We start from the raw sequence: 12,861 nt of genomic DNA on the forward strand, positions 1-12,861 counted from the left end.
TTAGTGTGAATGTATGTGACGCATATTGTGTGTGTTTGGTGTGGATATGTGTTGAATGCCCAGGCCGTGATGGGGATTAAGACAACATCTGTTTAGAAACGTCTGTTTGACTGCTGATTTGACCTGTTTGCCTAGTGCTGTAAGTCTTTGCCAGGGTGTTGCTATGGAGTTGCTGAGATTAAAATTGAAACGAGCTGTCAACCTTCTGCTATTCTATAGAGAGTAAATGTCTGCAACTAAATGCAAATGCAATCTATCTATACTGTATCTGTCAATCAACACTGTTAAAAAATATTTTCATGATTTGTAATCACAACATCTTTTCTTTTGTCGAATCAACTTAGATAATTTATGTAGTTCATATAACGTAATATTTTGAGTTTCTGGTGATTAAATAAATCTCCATTGTATTAACTAATTTTTTCCATTTCAATGAACTTACATTTTTAAGGCAACCAGGTTACTTTTTTTAAGTTAAACCAACAATGTTTTTTTTACAGTGTGCAAACTTGCTTGCTTTTAGTTAAAAATTTGTGATATGAATTTCTCTGAATTTCAATTCATTTTAATTGTATGACTTTACATTCAAATGAGAAACTGCATCTGAACACTTGCATCCTGTTTGCTACCTCGATTCAAGTTGAATAAAAAAAAATGATTAGTCAGTGTATAAGTTCAGACATGCATTGATCAGTTTCAGTGCACAGTTTGGTAAGAAATGGAATAATTTCTGTTTAGATGAAATCTGTTTTTTTATGTAGAGAATCTGATAGGATAAGTGTTGAGTATTGAGTGTTGACAGATAAGGCGAGTGGACGGGCAGCTCTATTCTGCTTGTGTTCTGTGTAAGCAGAGAACAGATGCATTGATCCCAGGGTTCGCTGGCTCCACACTGCACTGACTTGTCCACCACACAACAGGGTGGACGTACACACAGACTCTCTGACAGAAACACACATGGGCATTTGAGAACCAGCACACACTCACCCTCTCCATGTCTTGGCTCACTTGCAAGCTCCTCATCTGATCATCGCCTTTCTTTTTTGGGGGGAGGTTATTTTGTTCTCAAGATTGCGCGAGCCACTATTAGCCAACTATTTCTCATACTTAAGCCTATAAACCCAACTGTATCACATCTGATAGCACATTTAAGCCCTTTAAATTATCAACGTGATCAAAACTTTGCTGCAAAACCTGTTGTTTGCAATCTAGTGTTCCTGCCTTATGCCATCCATAATTTCTGCAAGTAATAGCCTAGGCCTTTTAAAATAATAGGTTGTGGTACACGTGTCTTTTTGCTGTGAAATCTTTACTTTTATATTGTTATTATTGCGCTTATAATATTAAATATATTATTTATATAATATAATATATTTTAATTTTAATATTCTTATGAAATAAATAATATTTAAAGATGAACGCTTGTTATTGGACTGAAGCAAAGTATGATTATTCATTCATGATTTTTTTAAAAATAATGCTAAAATATGATTTTCAAATATGATACATCAGGACTTTGAGGAATCATCATTGTATTGCATGATTACATTATATGCTTTGCCTCCTACATTCAAAACTACAGAGCTTTAATCATAAAATAAAAGCGTATATCAACATATTATTACTGTATGGAGTGACAAGTGACAACTGATATTTATACGCATTTTATATTTTTGGGCCGCTAAATAAAATTGAGGTGATTTTTCTTCCTTAAGTATGAGCTCCATATTCTTCATATTATATGAACTATTAAAGCCTAATGTATCAGAAGTGATGCTTACAACACATTTTTTGACTATATTTTGTCAAAAACTGTTCCATTTAAAAACAATCTGAATATATTTAATATGTCAGGCTTTACAGGGTTAAGTGAATTGAACAACTGAACAAACCATAAGGAGGGACCTGTTCCTGTATCTAATATCATAGATACTTTTACATTCAGGCAATAAACAACAGCCAAAAAGCCAGTCAAAACACCCAGGCAACCACTTAAGAATGAAAACCCCCCCTGGCACATTTTGCATCATCAAACAGCAGTTGTAATGGGAACTGTCTCATCTGTGAGGAAAAAAAATCACTTTATCAATGGGGAAGTTCCTTCAAAAGTACACCTTTGTGCCTTATTTAACCCTAAAATGGTGCATTTTAGTAATGTAAGGTAATAATATGCCCCCTTAAGGCACTAAATAATATGCACCCTATAAGGTACTAAGGAGAATTTTTAAAGGGATACTTCAGGATTTAACATTAAGCTTTGTATCAGTAGAAAACCAGTAGTATTTTCGAATTACTGTGATTCCTCCCTTCATATCCAACTGATATGAGAGAAAAAAATATTTTTAGTTATGAAAAAGTCCTCTGATGACGCAAAAATCGTCATTTTGCGTCGTCGTAGGATTTCTACAGCCAGTGTACCGCATGTTTTCACCACCGCCGTATGGGGCGGGATCTCACTCACAGAATGTAAAGATAGTGTCAGCCATCTTTCTGTAGAAGCTAAGCTAACGGGTTCTCGCATCTTGGTCTGTGTAGAAAGTTTGTATAGTAGGCTAATCACGATGGCGGAAGGTAGTTTTGAAGTTGAAATGGCAGAAGAGGATTTCGAAGATCTGTTGCGAGAATCCGATGCTCGCGGCTACCTGTAAGCCGCAATACAGCGATAAACAGTTGCGGGACATGGAGGAAAAAGAGGCGGCCGGAGCGAGACCTGAGCCCGGCCAGACTCGAGCTGGGGCGGACTGGTGGGGTTAGTGCACTCGTCGTGCGCCTATGGAAACAGATATACAGTAGAGTCCTATTGCTGTCGCGAAACTCAGAGATGCCATTTTCTTCTGGACGAGATCGCTGAATCCGCAGAGCTTTGAGTGTAAAAGTGGTAATTAGTTAAAAGTTCTAACTCGCATTGTTTGTGGTTCTTTTTATAAACCTTTAGTGTTAGTAGAGTATGGATTAGCCAAAATAATGAATTGGCTTAGAGAAATAGTGATTTCAATTGGGGGAAAACAGTTCAGAGCTACTAAGCTACTCTGTTGACATGGTCCCGCCTTGCATCATATTTTTAAAGAGAAAGTCTAAGTTGTGTTATATACATTCGGCTAGTACAACAACATTTAGCACCATTTCGATGTAAACGTATCAAAGCAAGCCTAGTTGTATCCATTTTTCGGATTATGCCGCCTGTAACCGGTAGGCGTGGTTTGGGAGTGCCCTCGTAAGAGCAGCAAATCAAATGCATTCTGGGAGTTGTTGTCTTTTCTCAGTCTACAATGCTTCAATTTCAAGAATAATTTCACATTTCTACTATATACGTAAATGACCAATAGTAAATACACATTCATCTTCCCAGAGGTGAAGTATCCCTTTAAGACTATTATCCCAGTGACAAGCTAAGTTTATAATATGTTCACATTTAGCAGGTTAACCTTGAGAAATCTAGTAACCTGTAAGTGGATCATGATTGATTTTGTTTTTTAAAACCTGGAAAAATGGACATTTCTGCTGCAAAATAACTGTTACACAAGCTGAGAGAGTGTGACACATAAAGCCCAGAGACTGCAATTAAGTCTTGAATGCAGAGACATAGTCTTGACGTACCAGTCGGTCACTTGACGTAACTGTCCTACACTTCTACAACGTACACTGTGTCCTTCATAGTACACACACTACAGATGCAGTGCCAACCCTCTCAGATCTTCTATACATTTCTCAGCAAATATCCTAATAGAAACGGTACAAATCTTCTTCTTATTAAAAGTAGAATCATGTATCAGGTCATATATCAGTTCATAAAACACTGCTATAATTCTTCTTGCAGAAAAAAAGTATTACTCTGATAGCACTGCTCTAAAGGAGAACGAGGGTGCAAGGGCAATCAGGTCATTCTACAAAATGATTTTTACTAATCAGTTTAACTATGTAATAATTTTCCCCTGAAAAGCATCTTGATGTGACTGACGACTGAAGAGCTATGATTATGATTGCGATGATGTTTTTCTATTTGCCCTGGAGCAAATATTTAGCTGGGCTGTTTCTAATTTTGAAACTGTCACCCACCACTGCAATTTCCTAATAACTTTCCCTCCTCTTTTTCCAGACCATTTTTGTTCAAAATTACGTGAGATTGGATCTGATAGCCTTCGCCTTTTGTCTTTTTCTAGCCATCTCAAGTACCTCTCTTCCCATTATCCACCTTGCTCTTATGAAGCACCCACTTCTCACTATGAAAGTGGCACATTATCACAGCTTCAGCGGGACGAATCCCAAATGCGTCAGTGTGTGCTCCTTAATAACTGCTCCCAACTGTAATTACTGAAAGCTGTCATTGCTTCCTATCCAAGATCTCTCAGTCCACCTCTCAACGGAGTTCAATTTCTAGCCGCTTTAACATTCCAGCACAGCGACTTTAACGGGAAGCGCACTCCATTTGCAGTGAGAAGTGATTGATCTTTGTAGTACCTGCAAGTCCAAAACCACAGAGCGACATACTGCAGAAACGACGTTCTTTAACCTACAGGTTTTTGTAGGTTCGGTCACACTTGTTAACTAAAACTTTACAATTTCAACAAGCATCCAACCTGTGGGTGCATCGACTTGAGATGACACAGTTTCACAGCCCTGTCCGAACACAGCAAGGCACTTTCAGGATGATTCATGACACAAACTCTTCTGTTTAAACACAGTTGTGTCACTAAAAGCTCAGATTAACAGGTGCGCAACTTCACAAAATCCCATTTAAAGTGTGTCTACATGTATGCGTGCGCCAGCAACATCCCCTTGGCAGAAGTGAAGGTGATCACTCACCTGCTTTGGCAAACCACATCCAGCCCGGACGCCCGACAGCACATTTTCTCCTCCGTGACTCGTCCTGATTTTTTTTCTTCCTCTTCTTCTTTTTTTCCCCCGTCCCCCCCTCCTTCTTTCTCCCTCTCGTGGCTCTTGTTTGATTCTATTTCAGTGTAGACAGAACAGCCAACTGTGACAGTGGCATGGTCTCTCGCAGTTTTGGCAGAAGGTCACATCATCTTCCGCGAGGGGAGGGTGGGACGGATGGAGAGAGGGGGGGAGGAAAAGAGGAGGTGGCGTGGAGAGATGGAGGGAGAGCGGATGCCAGAGGAAAAATGAGAGGCAGGAGACGGCTGTCCACAAGTGTCCTGGTGCAGATGCGCATAGAGCTCCTCGTCCAGGACAGTCACTGGTTAGGTGGACACATGTGTCTCAGCTTTCATTGGACAGGTCCAAGTCTGTCAGCATCTCATCTGCATCCCAAATGAAATGGAAATAACATAAGGTTTACAGATCAGTCAGATTATTATTATTATTATTATTTTTAGAACTTCACTATTTTGTGTCCAAAAAAACAGGTACAATGGAATTTTTAATTTCCTGTTGCTCCATGTGAAAACAAACTAAACGGAAAAGGACTGTTCCATGTAGTCTCTTTTCAATCCAAAAGAATGAATTGTAAGCTTTCGTTTACCTTGTTAACTTGTTTCCGCCTCATTTTTCCAGTGTAGCCCTTATTCTAGTAAAAGACACCATGGATTACTCCAAAAACTGGCAGTTGGAAGGGCACACAGGTGGCACAGGCCGACAGGTGGAGCTTCTTGTTTTAGCAGGCTGTTGATTCCTCGCCAACAGATATTTTAGCTTCTTATTCTCTTGGGGTTTGTATTTATTTTCTTGTCTCCCGTAGTTGAAGGTGCCTCGTTTCTCCTGACCCCTGATGTTTTGTTGGAGTTGATGTGCTCATCTGTGGCTGTAGAGAGCAGTTGCAGTTCTCAGATTACTGTAGTTGTAATCCCGGCTCCTTCTGCACTCCATTTCAGAGGCAGGACTTGTGAGCCGTAATCATTATGTGGTAAGGATTTATTCTAACTCTCTCTCTCTCTCTCTCTCTCTTTATAACCCTCCTCCCTCCGTTCTCCCTTCCTCTAAACCATCTTCTCTCTCTCTATTAAAATAACTCTTAAACAGATGGCTTCCATGATTTTGAGCCATTTCTACTTATTCTTTGAAGTCCAGAGCAATTTCATACTCTGAGAATGCAACATTTTCAGCAATCGCTACAAATTTTACTTCATAATCTTGTTTGTACGGTATTTTACGGTATACTTCAGTGTACAGCATCTAGTTTGGGTTTTATTACCAATAGCTGCTGTAGCCCTAATAGAAGTTTCTCTCTGTGCTAAAGCTCAGGAGGTGGATTTATCTCGCTGGACTCGCTTTTTATACGGTCAAAAGCAATATTAAGCAGTTTGAGGGGGATTCGAGAAATTATGTTCGAATTATGCAAATATATATACACACACATGCAAGCAAACATCACGCTGCTCAAAAGTTTGGGGTAAGTAAAAAAGAAAAAATACTTTTCATTCAGAGAGCATATTGATTAAAAGTGACAGTCAAAAATATTTCGGCAAAAATATTAAGCAGCACTGTTTTCAGGAGGTTGATTTACAATGGCAGCTGAAAATTCAGATTTGTCATTACAGGAATAAACCACATTTAAAAAAAAACAACAACCTTTCAATAAGAATAAAAAAATAAATAGTTTTAAATAGTAGTGTTCACCCAACAATGAAAACTCTGTTATCATTTACTCAGCCTCATGTCATCCTAAAGCTGTATGGCTATGGATCACATCGAAGATATTATGAAGATTGTTTCAGCTGTTTTTGGCCATATTATAAAAGTCAACAGGTTCGAAACTCCAAAAATAAAGTGACACAATAACTTTGTATTTAAACAGTCTTTATCAAATCAAAAATGTTGATAAATGTTTGCATATGCAGCCTACATAAAATATAGTGACAAACCATAAATACACAGTCTAAAAAGTTTGAGCATGTGCAAAGAACGGTATAAACGTTTGCTGTCAATGCAGTTTGAGCCAATGGAAGGAAATGTGAATGATGGCTAAACTTTGTCATTACATTTTAAAATATATTCCAATAAATGGTTATACTTTGCAATACTGTTTTTACCGATCAAACAAGTGCAGACTTAAGAGACTTCTATCAAAAATGTAAAAAATCTTACCAACCCCAAACTCTGAATGGCATTTTAGGCTACATATTGGTAACATAAAGGTTTGCATCTGCTTTTAAACGTCTAACTCATCATAATGATTTGCTTTTATTTCTGCCTGAAATTAGCTATTTTTGCCTGTGGGTAACAATAAAAGAGTGAATAACCTCTCTGTAAAGCCCTAACAAGTCCTAGACCATCTTAGAAACTACTTAGCAACGCCTTAGAAACCACCAAACACTAATTTTTAACAGCCAAAACTTTTATATTTTCTTCAGAAAAAAGAAGAAAAGTTTTCTTAATATAATTATTTATATATAAAAAGAACCTTACTGTCAACATTAGCCGTTAGCGATAAGTTCAATAGTATTAGCTCAAAAACGTTTGAAGAGCAACGGCAGAAGGGACACAGGAAGACTCGCAGGTGGCCGCAGGGCGGAGGAGGACACACATGTCAGGATGAGAGAAAGTGAGAGAGGCATAGATGGGCATATGCTCTCGCTCCAAGACTTGGCCGCACCGTTTCACACACTACGCCGTGCGAGAAACAGGAACAACAGGAGAGAGAATATAAAAGAGGTAAGTTAGACTAGTATAACGGCCGCGCTGGCACGTGTCCCAAATCCTGACACGTAAAAAACGCGTTATTCCTCGTCACGTGGAATAGTTGGTATTATTAGTCAAGGTCTTGTCGGAAAACGGTAAAAATGAGGGGAAAGGGACACTGGCACGGGCCAGACCTCAAGGGAGACGTCCAAATATAGCTAGACGTCTCAGAGTATTGAACAGCAGCTCAGCTTACGTCCTCAAACCTGCTCCAAATGCCCTCTCGCTCTCTATTATGAAATTTGTCGTTTTCTCTCGTCATAGAAGAAAGCTCAAGATAAAAGTTTAACTTATGAAAACAGCTGTGGTTTGCCTGAACTTTTTTGTAGTCAATAGCCTACAGTAGCAAAAATCTCTATATATATTCACATTTCATTAACTAGGCCTATGCCAACCTACTGAAGTTCTAAAATATGTTTTGTTCCTTTATACTAATATACTAACAAGTTCAACCACCAAAACACACAGCGGTTAAAAAGTCATATGTACTAAGTTCATCACAAATAGCTTTTCCAAGCTGAGGTAAATACTGATAAACAAAAGGTGCAAACTGTGAACAAAATGCACATAAATACAAGCACTATCGTGGTAACACACAACATTAAATAACCGACTTTATTTTCTTGCAATTCTGAGGGGAAAAAAGTTATAAACTCGAAATTGCGAGAATTAAAGTCCGAATTATTGCGAGTTACAAACTCGGAATTGAGAGAAAGGTCATAATTCAGAGTTTATACCTCGTAATTCTGACTATTTCTCGCAATGTATGCATGGCAAGTTAATTTTAAATGGCACATTTCATACACAGTGATAATTCAAAGTGCTTTACATAAAAATGGTTTAAAAAAGAGTCATAAAATAATCACCAACAAGTGAAATAAGAAAAACAAAAAATAAGACATTGATTTTAAAAATATTTAATCAATTATAAAAAAAAAATGAGAAGAGGAAACCTTTAAAGTGCAATCAGTCGGATGTGGCACAGTGCTCATTCAGTAAATCCACAGCTAAACAATGTGCTTTGAGTTGAATGTGGAGCTGCTGGAGCACATCTGATCTCTTCGGAGAGCTGCATCGTTCCAGCTACGGCTGGCATAGCTAAAAGCGGACTTGCCTTGCTTTAAAGAAGCCCATGGTATTTCTGACTTGATCCTGATGATCTGAGTGATGGTTTATATTCAATGAGCATTTCTGTCATGTACTGAGGTCCAGGCCATTGAGTGATTTACAAGTAATATACTTTAAAGTCAATTCTAAATGTACCTGTAAAGACCTGAGGACTGGTGTGATGTGTTCATATTTTCTGATTCTGCTCAGAATCCTGGCAGCTGCGTTGTGTATGAGCTGCAACTGTCTTATGGTCTTTTTGTGAAGGCCAGTGAGGAGTCCATTACAATAGTCCACCCTGCTGGTGATGAAAGCATGAACAAGTCTTGACTTGAAACAAAACATCCAATTCTTGCAATATTTTTTAGATAAGATGCCGATTTAGTTTTTTTTTTTTTTTTGGACCAGAGTATTCACCTTGACCTTGTATTCATCTTTGTTTTCATATGCAATGACTTCAGTTTTGTCTTTGTTTAACTGAAGAAAGCTTAGGCACATATAACTGTTAGCTTAATTTATGCATCGGCACAGAGATCAATGGGGCTGTAGGCCATAGGGCTAAGGTGATCTGTATAGCTGTGGTAAGCTATTTGGTTCTTTTTCATTATTTGACTCATTGTTACCATATACAAGTTAAACGGGAGTGGTCCAAGAATTGAGCCTTGTGGGACTCCGCATGTCAAGGATGTCCATTTATACTTATGGTCACCTATATTCACAGTAACTCCTCCCTTCCTCCCTTATTGTGACCTGAACCATTTGAGGACTATCCCAGAAAAATCTAGTTTATAACTCGAGTTCGGACTTTATTTCTTGCTATTCATTTTATAGCTCCTTATTCTGACTTTATTTCTCACTATTCAGTTTATATCTCGCAATTCTGACTTCATTTCTCGCAATTTAGAGTTTATAACTCACAATTCTGATTTTATATCTCGCTATTCTGTATATCTCGCAATTCTGACTTTATTTTTCGCTATTTGGTTTATATCTCGCAATTCTGACTTTATATCTCGCTATTCTGTATATCTCGCAATTCTGACTTTATTTTTCGCTATTTGGTTTATATCTCGCAATTCTGACTTTGTATCTCGCTATTCTGTATATCTCGCAATTCTGACTTTATTTTTCGCTATTTGGTTTATATCTCGCAATTCTGACTTTATATCTCGCTATTCTGTATATCTCGCAATTCTGACTTTATATCTCGCTATTCTGTATATCTCGCAATTCTGACTTTATTTTTCGCTATTTGGTTTATATCTCGCAATTCTGACTTTATATCTCGCTATTCTGTATATCTCGCAATTCTGACTTTATATCTCGCTATTCTGTATATCTCGCAATTCTGACTTTATTTTTCGCTATTTGGTTTATATCTCGCAATTCTGACTTTATATCTCGCTATTCTGTATATCTCGCAATTCTGACTTTATTTCTCACCATTTACTTTATAACTCGTAATTCTGACTTTATTTCTCGATGTTCAGTTTCTAACTCCTAATTCTGATGTTCTTCCTCGCAAGTTCATATATCACAATTCTGACAATCTCGCAATTCTGAGTTTCTAAGAATTTTAAAATATAAACACGAAATTGAAGAAAAATGATGCAAAAACCCAGAAGAAACGTAATCCTGAGTTTTCTTGCTTCACGTAATCACGTTTCACACAACTACACAGGCTAACCATTGATACATTGATTGACGAACACAGCTCGTTTATACAAAGACAAACATTATGGATTCTCATTTTATATATTGTATATTTGTATATCGACTGTACTATTACGTGTTTTCCTGAATGGACTTGAATACTTCTAAATTACAATATAATAATAATAATTATAAAGCGCCTTTAAAAGCAGCTTCTCAAAGCACTGTAGACACAATAGACAATAGTTAAAAGCAAACATATCACATCACATCATATAAAACAAACAAACACATCAACAGGTGAATGCAAGTTTAAAAAAAAGACTTAAAATATGTCTTCCCTAAGTTCAAGAGGCAGAGATTTCCAAAGGACAGGTGCATAGAAGGAAAAGGCCCCATCACCCATAGACTTTAAGCGAGTTTTAGGAACAACTAGCATGCTCAATTGTGAGGAGCGCAATCTGCGATTTGGAGTGTAGGGGTGTAACAGTTCAGCTAGATCATTTGGAGCCTGACCGTGCAAAGATTTGTATGTGAGCATCATAATCTTAAAATTGTAGTGTAGATTTAGAAACTCATGTCTAAAAGGGCATTACAATAGTCAATCCGAGAGACGACAAAAGAATTTATCAGCTCTTCAGCTACAGGGAAAGTTTACATTGGCCCCAAAAATGTTTCTAAAGGGTGAAACGTTCCTCTACTGTGGTTAAAATAAGGTTTAGAACGATGATAAGGGCAGCCTATGTGTGTTTTGTCACATCAGTTCAGTTTGAAAACATCCCCTCTGCATCTACAATTCCACTTTTGTCCGTTAAACAGACAAGTAGCACATGGCAACAAAACAGATTTAAGATTTTTAAAAAGACTGAATAAAAATGACCAGTGTTAATTTAGGAACATTTAGAAAGAAAAGCATTTACTCTCTAACTTCCAAAAGTACAGTGATAAAGACACTTTTGGTCATGATGTACTGATCAGACTGTTGTGACTTCAAGTTTAAGATGCTTAGCATCTACTAACTGCAGCTGTTGTGTTAGTCAGTGACATTTCTCCAGTCCAAAAACGAATCCAGTCCTAAGCAATCGAAAACAGTTTTGTCATTAAGCATCTGTTCAAACAGCTGCAGCCAAGTTCTGAAAGTTGTGTTTTGATATTGCCAAAACAAAATTCAATTTGGCTTTTCTTTAAACTAGATGAACACAAACATTATGGGTCCAAATTGTTTTTAGTTCGACATAATCTAAATAAAAATGTTCCACGATAAAAAAAAACCCTTCCAGTTTTAGGGATGTTAACGGGTCTTCATTAAACCATGAACGGTAATAAAGAAATGTTATTTTGAAGAGTGTAAAATTAATTAAAAGTGAATACACCAGGATTGATAAACTACCAGCTTTCAGTGTAGTCTAATTATAATGTCTCTCTTGTCTTGTGATGTGTGTGCCAGCATTACTGAAATAAACCCATCTTCCTACACATTTGGTCTTACTTCATCCACAAGCAATGTTATACTGCCCCCTATTGATGGTCCAACATGGAACCTGCCCTAAATAGTTGTCTGTGCTATGACTGTGTATGGAGATGGAAAAAAAAAATACCGCATTTGTACCACATTTGTACCTTCTAAACTTCTCTCTACAGTAAACACTCACGTAGTGCTAACCAAAAAGCACAAAGGTGTGTGTGAGTGTATGTATATATATATATATATATATATATATATATATATATATAAACACATGTGTGTTTGTGTGTGTGTAATGTTTTTGAAAGTAGTCTCTTAAACGTACCAAGGCTTCATTTATTTAATCAAAAATCAAAATATATCAAAAATACAGTAAAAGCAGGAATACTATGAAATATTATTACATTTTAAATTAACTGGTTTCTTTTGTAATATATTTTAAAATGTAATTTATTCCGGTGATGGTAAAGCTGAATTTTCAGCATCATTACTCCAGTCTTCAGTGTCACATGATCCTTCAGAAATCAGATGTTCTGCTTAATATTTTTGTGGAAACTATGATTTCTTTCAGGATTCTTTGATTTTTTATTTTTTTTATTTGCATTTTTTAATATTTATTTATTTCATAAATGTCTTTACTGTCTTTTTTAATCAATTTAATGTGCCATTGCTAAATAAAAGTACTAATTTCTTTTTTTTTTTTTTAAATCTTACTTACCCTAAGCTTTTGAATGGCAGGGTATCATAATTTTAAAAAAAGTAATAAATAATAATTATTATTTTTAAAAAAAACATTCATAATAAGAAATGATGAATGATTTCTAAAGAAACATGTGACACTGGTGACTGAAATAACTGAAAATCGAGTTGCTTCTTTGTACCACCAAAAGTTTCTGGCTTTGCCTTTCTTTTTTTTTCTCGATATTGATGAGTTGCTTTTCTCAGAAATGTCGGAGGCACATAATGTGACAGTCTGACAGGAAAGTACCTTGGCAAGTAAA

At 36.8% G+C, this 12,861-nt stretch overlaps 2 protein-coding genes across 5 annotated transcripts in view; one reads left to right on the forward strand and one right to left on the reverse strand.

Annotated features, from left to right (window-relative positions):
- grin2ca (glutamate receptor, ionotropic, N-methyl D-aspartate 2Ca) overlaps positions 1-5,577 on the reverse strand; it is a 67,038-nt gene extending 61,461 nt beyond the window's left edge. The window contains exons 1-2 of the mRNA XM_039687473.2: positions 5,480-5,577; positions 4,804-5,258 (exon numbers count right to left, since the gene is read on the reverse strand). The gene's annotated coding sequence lies outside the window, so the exon portion shown is untranslated. The remainder of the gene's footprint in view (positions 1-4,803; positions 5,259-5,479) is intronic.
- The window catches only part of rln3a (relaxin 3a), an 80,772-nt gene that overhangs the window by 33,915 nt on the left and 33,996 nt on the right, over positions 1-12,861 (forward strand). Inside the window, exon 1 of one of the 4 annotated variants that reach the window (XM_089128319.1) lies at positions 5,722-5,860. The exons of the other annotated variants lie outside the window; for them this stretch is intronic. The gene's annotated coding sequence lies outside the window, so the exon portion shown is untranslated. Of the gene's footprint in view, positions 1-5,721; positions 5,861-12,861 lie in introns of those variants that run through there. 4 annotated transcript variants of the gene reach the window in all.

The sequence above is a fragment of the Pimephales promelas genome, chromosome 3 (genome assembly GCF_988280905.1).
Source record: "Pimephales promelas chromosome 3, fPimPro1.hap1.1, whole genome shotgun sequence".
Lineage (NCBI taxonomy): Eukaryota > Metazoa > Chordata > Actinopteri > Cypriniformes > Leuciscidae > Pimephales > Pimephales promelas.